General features: G+C 44.1%; 1 pseudogene; it reads left to right on the top strand.

The window, feature by feature from the left end:
* Window positions 1–3073: 3073 nt before the first annotated feature.
* LOC147982230 (uncharacterized) lies at window positions 3074–8701 on the top strand (annotated as a pseudogene).
* The last annotated feature ends 3943 nt before the right edge of the window (window positions 8702–12644 follow it).

The raw sequence follows: 12644 nt of genomic DNA on the forward strand, positions 1-12644 counted from the left end.
CAAATTTATTTATCCTAAGAACTGAATCAACGACGTTTTTGGACGGATGACCTAATCTTGTATGCCACAAATCTGAAGATAGCCTGACACTGGAGAGAGCTCGAGGACCGGACACGAGGGACGACTGCTTGTAGCTTGGCACCGGGTAGAGGCCATTGCGGCATCTACTTTGAAGAAGAACCGCCTTCATCGCTCGGTCCTTAAGACGAAACACATGAGGGTGAAATTCAGCAATGGCATCATTATCAGAAACAAGTTTGTGCACAGATAGGAGATGTTTGTTGACGTGTGGAACATGCAGAACATTACGTAGGTGAAGATTTTTGCATGAGCCGGGTATAGTGGATTGACCAACATGTGCAATAGACATACCTGCTCCGTTGGCTACGTGCACCTTGTCCTTGCCACCATAGCGCTGATGGAGGCTGAGACGATCAAGGTCGCTTGTCAGGTGGTCGGTGGCGCCGGTATCTGCATACCAGTCCATGTCAACGGAGTAGGAGCCAGAGCCGGTGCTGGCGACGTTGCCAGAGCGCTCACGCTGCTCCTCCGGCTGGAAGGCGTGGTTGAAGCGGTTGCGGCAGTGGAGAGCGTCGTGGCCAAATTTGGAGCAGACCTGACACTTCAGGTTACTCCGGCCATTGCCGCAGCCGCGGCCTCCACGACCACGTCCGCCCTGATCGCCTTGTCCGCCGCGTGCGCCTTGGCCGCCTTGACCGCCGCGGTGACCATCAGAGTTGCGTGCAGCAGCGTTGGCGGATGGGTGGATGTTGCCGGACGAAGCTTGTTGCTGGAGGCGAAGCTCAGCGCTGAGGAAGAAGGCGTAGAAGCTGCTGAGGCTGATGGGGTCGTCACGCGTCGTAATCGACGCGACCAGAGGCTCGAACTCGGGACCCAGTCAGGCGAGTATGTAGCCGAGCACCTCGTCGTCTTGGAGCGGCTTGCCGATGGAGGCCATGGCGTCAGCAAAGCCCCGCATCTTGCGGTAGTACTCCGAGGCAGTGAGGTCATTTTTCTTTAGATTGGAGAGTTGATAACGCAGCTGCATGATGCGTGCAGGATTCTCTGAGGCAAACAAATCATGCAAGGTAGTCCTGAGCGGAAGTGGTGAGTTGGGTCATTTGCCCAAGGATGTCCTCGGTCATGGAGCCGAGGAGCGCGATCATGACGAGCTGGTCCTTCTGGTACCAGCTAAGGAACTCCGGGTTGGCGACCTCGACAGCTGCATCGCCGGTGCCCTGTGTGAGGGTCTGCGGCGGCGCTTCCTCGGTGCCGGCGACGTAGCCGAACAAACCGGTCGAGGCAAGGGCGGGGACGGCTTGAGTCTTCCACAACAGGAAGTTGTCCCGCGTGAGGCGAAGCGTGATGAGGTTGCCGAGAGTGGTGACGGAGATCGGAGCGGAAGAGGAGGAGCCGGCGGCAAGGGTGCCGGCGTTGATGGTGGAAAGGGCGCCGGAAGTGTTCGAGATGGGAGCAGTGGTGGAGCCAGCCATGATGGGCGAGATTTGATCTTGCTGCTCTGAATACCAAGTTGGAAGAAATGATTTGCCGTGAGTAATTGCCTCAGGCTGGTCTTGTATTTATAGTAAGGAGATATACATGGTGCAGAGTTTGTTACAACAAACATTGGCCGGATAAACATTGGCCGGATAGGAACAACTCTATCTCGTGCTAGATAAGCTATAGGAGATACTAACAGACTAGCTATACGACTAGCTATACTAACTGACTAGTATCCTGGCTAACTCAATACGATTGCGTTAACAAGAATAAAGGAGATGCATATCACCCGAACATGACTCAAACTAGAGTAGTATCCACTGGAGCATAGTGCATCAGGCTCAAATAGGAGCTCCGCTGCAGACATAAACCCCTGTAATCTGGCTGCTCCTCAGATCCATTCACATCCTCTCCCCCACATGCACATAACACAGTGTAATCGTTCAAAATATTAGACAGGATTTGTACACAGAAAATAGGACAAAGAACTTGCCTTGTACTGAGCAACGTGCTCAAAGTAGAGGTGCTTGAAGTAGAAGAAAGATCAAGTATGTGCCTTTATGGGTTTTTAGTTGCCTGAGTGCAGTAGTTATGTCGAGGACAAAATGAAGCAGTGGTGCAACCCCTGCGCCAGGATCAAATTAGTTCTAGTTTTGTTAACAGAGGAGCGTGTATCATAAAGGATAGCTAGCTCGAGGTCTCTGCCCCAATAGTTGCAGTTAAGTGATTTGTTTTCCCCAAAAAATGTGTTTCCTAGAACCTATGCCCAAACAGTTGTGGTTCCTTGATATTTACACTTCACATTACAATTCGAACTCCGAGCAGTGTGCACTGCATACTGGAACCAATAGGCACATACATACATTCTACCTCTATATTCCCTTTAAGACACGATGACATTAACTTAACCAACTAAAGATATCTGTGTTTTCACTTCTCACACCCCATTGACAACAGCTACTCCATAAAAAACAACAGGGAATATGCAGCTAAAATATATCTTCACACCACTTGCAGGATGTTCTACTTCTTAGTGCCCTTATTAAGTTTTCAACCTGGGTTGCCTACGATGATCTATGATCCCTTCATTATGATTGAAACTACCATACTTGAGACTATGCTTTCAGACTCTGAGGTCATAGCTAACAAATAGCAAATCTGCTTTGCTGAATTCTATCAGACAGAATCGATCTAAAGGATGCTGTAAACAGAGCATGTAGACATATAACACAAGGTCACCAGCTCTGCCAACTAAACTAGTCAAATCACGATTCTTCAGATGGATTTCACCTAATTAGTATCGATTGAGCAGCTTTATATTACGCAGCAAATTAGTATCCTCCTAAAACTTTATGATGCAAGCTCCTCTGTTAACAAAATTACAAACAATTAAATTCGCACAAGAAATAACTCACTGGAAGATGTGACCCTGGTACTCACCACCGTCCTTTGTCGCCCCGCCACCGCCGCAGAAGCGTTCGTCTTTGAGGGAACGCAAACAGAATGGATCCCCACGGCGCCGGGGTACAATCCACATAGGAACTGCAGCGACTTGCAGCTCTATGGCCTAGAGATGTCGATGTGGAGGAAGAGCTGGCTGATTGACCCGTTCGCGCCACCTGGCTCGCGGGGTGGCTGGAGGAGAGGTAGAGGGACAGAGGTGAGAAGGACGGCGGCAGATCCGGGAGTGGTGGAAGTAGCAACACTTGGCCGGGGACGTAACGACGGAGGTGGGGCGGGAGTGGGACGGCATTGGGAGATTCATGGGGTGGTGGTGTTTGCCGACATCCAAGGTTTTGGGGGTCGTGCGGCAAGCGTTGTGTGCACCAGAGATGGGGACGAAGCGGTGAAAGGTCTCGGCAAGAAGGAGCGTGCTCGGCGACTGGGCACACGGCGGCAGCGGTGGTCGGGGAGGAAGCCGGCTGCGGTAGGTCGGGGTGGGAAGCAGCGGCGGGCCGGGACACGGCGGCGGCGGTGGCGACATTCGGGTGGAATACTTCGATTTGGATTTGTTTATGGGGAAGTGGTCGGGACGGTGGCTAAAATCTCTTTCCGTGCGAAAAAATCCGGATTTTCACGCGCTATCCCGCGCGAATGGGTATTTTGGTCTTGCGCCAGATACACACTTGCCGGCACATGACATGCCGTGGCTCGGATGTTCTGGCGGATAAGGTGACCTTAAAAGTAGGTATCAAGGCCGGCAGTTTAGGTGCCCTTGTTGCTACACTTCTACCGGCAGTTTATCTATCCGTAAGTACTTCTACTGGCAGTAATGTGATTCCCGGCAGACAATTTGCCATTAATCTGCTACTTCTCCCGGCAGTTAACTACCCCCAATGAAGTGTTGTGGTGTAGTGGTATATAGGCATCACGTCCGAGACAAGTAGACCGACTCCTGCCTGCATCTACTACTATTACTCCACACATCGACCGCTATCCAGCATGCATCTAGAGTATTAAGTTCAAGAGAAGAGAGTAACGCTTTAAGCAAGATGACATGATGTAGAGGGATAAACTCATGCAATATGATATAGACCCCATCTTGTTACCCTCGATGGCAACAATACAATACGTGACTTGCTGCCCCTACTGTCACTGGGAAAGGACACCGCAAGATTGAACCCAAAGCTAAGCACTTCTCCCATTGCAAGAAAGATCAATCTAGTAGGCCAAACCAAACTGATAATTCAAAGAGACTTGTAAAGATAACCAATCATACATAAAAGAATTCAAAGAAGATTCAAATATTGTTCCTAGATAAACTTGACATAAACCCACGATTCATCGGTCTCAACAAACACACCGCAAAAGAAGATTACATCGAATAGATCTCCACAAGAGAGGGGGAGAACTTTGTATTGAGATCCAAAAAGAGAGAAGAAGCCATCTAGCTAATAACTACGGACCCGAAGGTCTGAGGTAAACTACTCACACTTCATCGTAAGGGCTATGGTGTTGATGTAGAAGCCCTCCGTTATCAATGCTCCCTCCGGCGGAGCTCCGGAAAATGCCCAAGATGGGATCTCGTGGATACAGAAAGTTACGGCGGTGGAATTACGGTTTTGGCTCTATATCTTGTTTTTCGGGGGCACGTAGGTATATATATGCGGAACGAGTACGTCGGTGCAGCAACAGGGGACCCACGAGGGTGGAGGGCGCACCTAGGGGGGTAGGCGCGCACCCCTACCTCGTGGCCTCCTGGTTGATGTCTTGACGTAGGGTCCAAGTCCTCTGGATCATATTCGTTCTGAAAATCACGTTCCCGAAGGTTTCATTCTGTTTGGACTCCATTTGATATTCCTTTTCTGCGAAACCCTAAAATAGGCAAAAAAACAGCAATTCTGGGCTGGGCCTCTGGTTAATAGGTTAGTCTCAAAAATAATATAAAAGTGTATAATAAAGCCCAATAATGTCCAAAACAGAATATAATATAGCATGGAACAATCAAAAATTATAGATACGTTGGAGACGTATCAGATGTCACCAAGCCAAAGAATATAGGCGGTACAATGAATGCCAAGGAAATTTCACAATATTTTCGTCCTTCTAACCTGGAAGCAAAATGCTTTCATTTTGAAGGTTGACGTGTGTAACTTCCCCGACCTAAAACCCTATAGTTTTGTCATGTTTGTACTACATTTTATTATATTAATGTCTAAGTTATGGATATTTAATGTATGGAATTTATTTTTGCCTTTTCTTTTCATCTTTCTATTAAATGTTTCACAACATATTGAGCAATGTGAACTCTTTCAAAAAACCATTTGAACCTTTTTACTACTTATTTAATGCCTTTTATTTTCTAATTCCATGCTTTTCTAAATTTTTATGGCAACTCCAAGTCCAAGCTAGAGATCCAACCTTTGCCACAAATTCTTTCTGCATTTATCAAAGTCACCTAGAAAAATTCATAATTTTTTGGGCATCCAAAACTATAAATCCTTATTTATAATAGGTGGAGATTGGAGTGACGTATTAGAAATTAGGAATCCAACTTGGCTGCTTGCGGCGTAGATACCACCTAGGTCAACGACTGAACATCAGGTTAAGGTTTGATTAAAATATCAGACATACTTACGACTCTTCTAGTGGGATGATGTGACACCTAGCTTTCCATTACAGCATTTACTAAATGATTAAAATACTACCATACATGTTAAATTTGAAGTAAAGTTCCAAGAGGCTCTCCCTTCGAAACAATATATGCAAAGAACAGGCCGAGCTAGATGGTTGTGTGTACTTTTTTAGCCCACCATAGCTCTTGCGACCTCGGTACTGACGAAGGTTGATATGGCAAATAAAAGCAAATGGAATAAACAAGGGAGAAACTAACAAGCGAACTCAGTGTGTTCAATTCCTGGGTAAAGTACGTATTTCAGATCTCAGGTTACATTATAATACGTGCAACATTAAACACTAAATTATGGGTAATAAATGAAAGATATTATGTGGGCTATGATTCTCCTTTTGCTTCCTCCTCGAGTCCTCCTCCTTGGTGCACTTCTTCCAGATACATTTTTTCTTATTTTTTTCTTCTTCTCTGATGTTTTCCTTTTTCTTGCACAAGTTGTTTTTTAAATAAGCGGTGAACAGTTTTTCATACACATGCGATTAACCTTTATGTAAAAATGTGTGATGAAGATTTCTTTTAGAATTATTTGGATGATCATTTTTTCAAGTATACGAGTAATATTTTTTTAAATGCAAATGATAATTGTTTACATATGATGTGCATATATTTTTCTATTACTAGCAAAAAGGCAAGTGCGTTGCAACGGGAGAAACAAAAATTTACTCCCCGGCTCAAGAGTATATTCCACACTCACATTCACGCGTGTGTGTGTGTCGTGCATGTGTACTTCTATATGTATGAGAAGGCATTTCTCGTAGCATCAGCCCTGTAATGTATTTGCCGACAATCTTAAACATGCAAAATTGATGTATGAAGTGCTACACTTTAATCCTAAAATAATGGAACAACCGACCTCGAAGCAGTGTATTTGTGTTCGTGTTGATTATAGTGTTTTGTTTTCTTCAGAGACAAGTTCATCCCTTCGGACACTGATCAACACAAGGAAAAGAAGAGCTACATTCATATAGGACTGTTTATTAATGAACAGTTTTTTTAAAGAATTAATTGATTTAAATATCTAAAGTATTATTTATATTGACAAAGGACGAACAAGTTACCTCGGGCGCTTGTGGAGCTGTGGAGTGTTCTTGCCATGGATCGACAATAGTCATATTCCAGTAACTTCCGAAAGCTAATTCAAGAGCGTGAAAAATAGCCTTACCTGTGTAGGGATAACATTGGCTTCATTATCGGGTGGAGCGGTTTGTAAGTGAATAGAGAAATTTAGCAATATGTTGACCTGATTTTTCAAGATGTTTTGAGGTGTCCCTTGATGCATATCTATGTGCATCACGTCGATGAAGCTTGCTTGCGTGCTGCATAAATTACGACGCTGGCAGGTAATTGATCTGCAAATCATGCACATGATAACAAATTAAAAATTTCTAGTGGATCCATCTGTAGCGATCTGACCTCAAACGGTCAAATCTCTGTGCATAACTGTCAACCCTAGATCCGTAATGCTGATACACACAGTATTTCAAGGATTTATAACAGAGTTTCAGTCACACACTTATTACATCGATAGTCTCAAAAGAGAACTTGTTACAATAATAAGTGGCCATATTATATGCAAATTCCTCAATAGTGTTTGCTCATGTTATATCTTTTCATTGAAGTGGTTCGATTGTGCCCAAGTGGCTTTGTTGTTTCCAGGGAATGAAGCCGAGTGGCCTATGTTTTGCCGGAGCGTTGATTCATTTCCGTTCCGGCAAATTTCAGGTTCTCGATTTGTCCACTTTTTAGCAAAAGTCATGCCAAAATTTTTGATGAATTTTGCATGACTTGTGCTACAAACTAGGACATATCGAATGCCCGGGATTTGCGGCACCGGGAAGGAGTCAACGTTCCTGCAAAGCATAGGCCTTTTTTATGTCATTATTCATTTTATGAGGTCTAGAATTAATTGACTATATTTAATCGTAGGAAACATGGCTAGCAATGATGAAGGACAACATTCTGGTGACTGTGACAACGTCTACCTGGCGGCAGAAGAATTTTTGAGGGAAGCCGACGATCAAGACCGGCATTTGAGACCGACAACGGAGATTGAGACCGGTTGCTGGGTCCACCTGTCACATCGGAGATTGAGACCGACATCGAGACCGGCGTTGAGACTGAGACCGGCATCGAGATCGGCGCTTAGACTGAGACCGGCGCCGAGACTAGCGGAGCCAGTATAGAACCGAAAGCAAAGAGGCAACGGCTTCCTAACAAGCTCAGGACTACTAGACCGGTGGTCACGTAGGTGGACGACAGCAATTTTGAGCCAAACGCACCCGAGGAAGCGCGCCCATGGTACGACAATCAAATAGGCTGCATCATATGGACAACCGCCACCATCAACGATGAGAAACTAAAGAATATAGATAATATGAGGCCCTCCCTCCTAAAGAAGATGCACCAGATATTCTTGTTCGCGGGCCGGAATGAAAAGGATTATAAAGATCCAGATAAGGACCCGACAATGAAGAAGATAAACAAACACGCCATGACCAAGTTTAGCGACGTGTTGGCCGCCTGGAAATCATGGGTGAAATATCGGATCGTCAATAAAAAGGAACCCTACTCCGAGATTGTAAAGGATAATCCGACAATCACGACAGAGCACTTTCAAATATTCAAGACGGCCTGCGAGGCCGAAGCTGCCAGAAAAAGTTAAAGTACATGATGGGGCGTGAACAGAGGAATATTGGGTGCCACCACCTCGGAAGCCGTGGTTACGGCGGAAAGAGGTCCATATGGGCCAAGGAAGACGCGGAAGCCGCGAATCTGGGCATCCCAGACCCCTTGGCGGAGTTCACTGTCCCGAAGGAGCGTGACGTCCTTAGGGCCCGACATCGTTGGGACCCAATGAAGAAGGTTTTCGAGACGAACGCAATCACGACGGAGTTCATGAGACTGCTGATAATTTTAGTTTCTGATCAATTCGACTGCACGTTAGTCATATTTGTAAACGATCCTTGTGCCTTTTGCAGAGAGAGCAACACAGGATTGCGGCCAAAAGCGACTCGCCATCTGAGGCATTGGCGAGGCCCAAGTGGGACACTCCATTTAACCGGGCGTTGAACTTATTGAAAGGACTCCCGATGACTGAGCAAGGAATATTACGACGAGCAGTGGCCCATATGGAGATGCATTTTCTGTAACTACATGCATAATGCCGGTTGTCATGTGGACCTTGTCGACACTCACTTTTCATCCTAAGGGTTTTTAGTTTAGTCCTAGAACAACGGCCATCGCACGAGGATGTTGGTGACAGTAGTAGCATCATCCAATACTGATGAGCAAAACATTTCTTATGAAAAACACATTATTTAAAAAAATGTGTCAACACATTAATATTACAACGACATTTTTTTAACACATATATTTTTATGTTCAAATTGCGTGAACAATTTATAAATACATGGACAAATATTTAATTCTGAACATTTAAAAAACACAGATACTGACCTATCTCCAAAATGCATGCTTGTAATGTCCTTCAAAGAAAAGAGAAATAGAGAAACAATAGCAAAAAAATTAATATAGAAAAGGAAGAATCGAAGAATTTCTGAAGCGACGTTGGTCTAAACTCTTTGAACATTTCATTTAATTATGCTGTACAGAATTTTCAAATAAAAGGGCTTTGGCCCATCCATGGTGGGATCAATCTGGGCCGCGAGGCATGAATGAAATGACTGAAATGACGATGCTGACGTTGACGCTGATGTTGGATCCCTATCTCTTCCCGCACGGAGATGAAATCATATGCAGAAACATTACTTCCTTCCAATTCTGCCGAGTTTACTTCTTACAGTTTACCATTCTTCCTACACCCTAGCCCCTCTTACCACCTACCCACGCTGCTATATATATCCACGCTTTCCGTCCAATCGAGTCACAGGCTCACAGCCATTCTTTTTCCCTTCCCTACAGTACAGAGTACATTCTAGCTCGCGCCCCAGGCTGTGCGACAGATCCAAAAGCCCTGGCCGCCAACATCATGTATTCAAAAACTTTTTAAACATATATTTGCAAAACTGTTCAAAACATATTTGAATAAACGTTCACCGTGTATTTAGAAAAGTGTTAAACACATATTGAAAATGTTCATCGTGTAATTAAAAAACTTTAACCATGTATTTCCAAAATATTTAACGTATAATTGAAAAAAATATTCTCATTATGTAAAGAATTTTCATCTGTATTTACTTCTTTCCTAGTTTACCTACCAACGCTGCTATATATATCCGGCCTTTCCGTCCAATCCAGTCACAGGCTCACAGCAATTCCCTCCTTTCCTTCCTTACATTACAGACTACAGAGTACATTCCAGCTCGCGCCCCAGGCTGTGCGATGGATCCAAAAGCCCTGGCCGCCAAGGAGGAGGAGGAGTTCGTCGAGCAACTCTGCAGCAACCTTAGCTGCGCCGGCGCCCGCCCACGTCCTCCGCCTACCGACGGCGCAGCCGCCGTCGTAGCTAACAATCCCCTTGGTCCTGCTGTCGGCAACATGTGGCCAATGGCCTTCCTATCCAACCTCCGACAAGCGGCCATGGACGCATCGTCCGTTATCGGCGAGTTCCCCTGCGCCAGACTTCTCATTTTCGCACGGGGCTAGGGCCCTGCTGGTCCGGGCAGGTACACGAGCGGCGCTCCTTCTAGTAGTGTTGGATAATCTAAACATGCCTACGTGCTACTAGTACTAAGTTGTGTTTGAGTTTGGCAGTACTAGTTTTATGTGAGTAGGCTTAGCTTAATTGTGATCAGCGTAACCGGTAATTAGGAAAGTGTGCGTCGGTGTATGGCTTGCATGCCTTGAGTACTGTGTTCTATTAGGTTATGGCGGAGTCGGCTACGCGCCATGGTTAGGACGATGTATATATATATATATAAATATATATATATATATATATATATATATATATGTATGTATGTATGTATGTATGTATATATATAATGTTATTATTCATCATCCAGGGTGCAGAATAAGTTATTCTTCACCCGAGGTAATCTTACAATCATTATATATAGTGTTATTATTCATCACGCAGGGTGCAAAATAAGTTATTCTTCATCCGAGATAATCTTACGATCATTTCATAATTAAATTACGTTTAAAATTCAAATAGTTACATTTTTATTGATTCACTACGTAAAATTTGACATAACAAAATAAAAATATAGGTCATAAGAGAAGAAAATTTGTAGTTTATGTGTATTTTAGACTATGTTTTTACGTTTGTAATTTTCCATAACATAAAATATTTTTTACGGCGATTATATATTTTTTCTTACGGTCCCTTTTTACATTGGAAATAAGACAAAACTTACGGAACGTAAAATTACGGTGCATTGATGGTAAAATAGAGGGGGGTGAAGAATAATTATTCCTCACCTAGGGTGACGAATAGTGCGACCCTATATATATATATATATATATATATATATATATATATATATATATATATATATATATATATATATATATATATATATATATATGCAGCGTTGCGTGAGTTTGGTAACGTGGAGAAAAGAGAAAAGAGGGGCGCGACACACGCCCTTGGCTATCAATTTTTCGTGTGCATCTTTATCGTAATTTGATGTGATTGATCCTGTGGCGAATTTCCAAAAAGGAGCTCGTCGATGACAAGATCTACCTCGACCGCAACCTGCCAGCCCAAGATGACACGGAGGAGCAGGAGAGGGGGCGCAAGCGTAATGTTTCCTCCTCTAATCTCAACGGTGCCATCCCTGGGCCAAGTAAGAGGAAGAGAAGCCTCTCGCCGCCCAACATCACCGACCTGGCTGGTTAAAGGTGGCTGCTGCCGAGGCCGAGGATGCTGGTCTCAAACAACGTAGTAAGCCTGACTCTTTTATCGAGGACATTAAGAAATACCTCTCGATCTTATGGTTCATTTCCCTTCTCAACAGATCCTTTTAAATTTCAGCTGCAAGGTTAGAAGAGGAGCAGGAGCCGCTGCAAGGTGGATCTGGTATCAAGACACATGACCAACCGGCAACAGGGAATGATGAAGCCGAGGCCGATGGTGTTGCTTGGACACAAGGTACACGTGCTTCTTTAATCAAGTCGATAAAGGCTCTCCTACTGTTCCTGATCCTTTCTCCATTTTCTCAGCTCTGCCAGGAGAGGCTGGAGGTTGACTAAAGGGGCTCACATCATGAAGAGACTCAAGGAGTTCATCTCGAACGTCAAAGCCCAAGCAGGCCGTTCCCGGAAAACTTTCTAGGCAAATTGCATTGGTTTCAGTCGCAGGTTGGCAAGGAAAGCGGAGCTACTGTGGATACATCAGCGAAAGTTGCCGCCGCTTTTATCTGGCCAACCTGCAAGCAGATACAATGATGAGGGTACTGTGGGAACAACTGAGTTCCAACTTTATATGACTGTTATAAGTGCCCAGCCAGAAGAAAGAAGGCCTGAAATTGGTACATCAGCAATCGCAGGTATGAATTCATGTGCAAAGTGGTGTTCTAGAGGTGCCTATCATCGCAAGTGTTTTTAGCGTAATCTCGGTTTGTGGGATTTCCACGTAGGCATATATACATGCTTATATTGTTTATGTCTACTACGTTACGAAATGAACACAAGACAAGGCAGAAGATGCCGAACACTTGAGGATTAAAGAAAAAAGAAACGAGGCTTAAAGCGTTATTGCGTCATGCTCATACGGAAACAATGTTCATCGTGCATTTGAAAAACAAATCATCATGTATTCAATATGGTGTTAAACAGATATTTGAAAAAGTGTTCCACGCATATTTCAATAAATGTTCATCATGTATTCAAGGAAGTGTCCAACACATATTTGAAAATCTTCATCATGTATTTAAAAAAAAAAGGAACCGTGTATTTCCAAAAAATTCCAATAGATTCAATGTATCCTTACCTAAATATAAAGGACGGAGCCTTTCATAGTTCTCCATCCATCACCTATATCCGTTGATTTTGTGTTAATATAAAGATTGACGGCTGAGATTTTAAAATAGAACTGAAAAAAACAGTT

Source organism: Triticum urartu, chromosome 3A (assembly GCF_056163025.1).
Source record: "Triticum urartu cultivar PI428250 chromosome 3A, HENAU_Tu73, whole genome shotgun sequence".
Taxonomy (NCBI): Eukaryota; Viridiplantae; Streptophyta; class Magnoliopsida; order Poales; family Poaceae; genus Triticum; species Triticum urartu.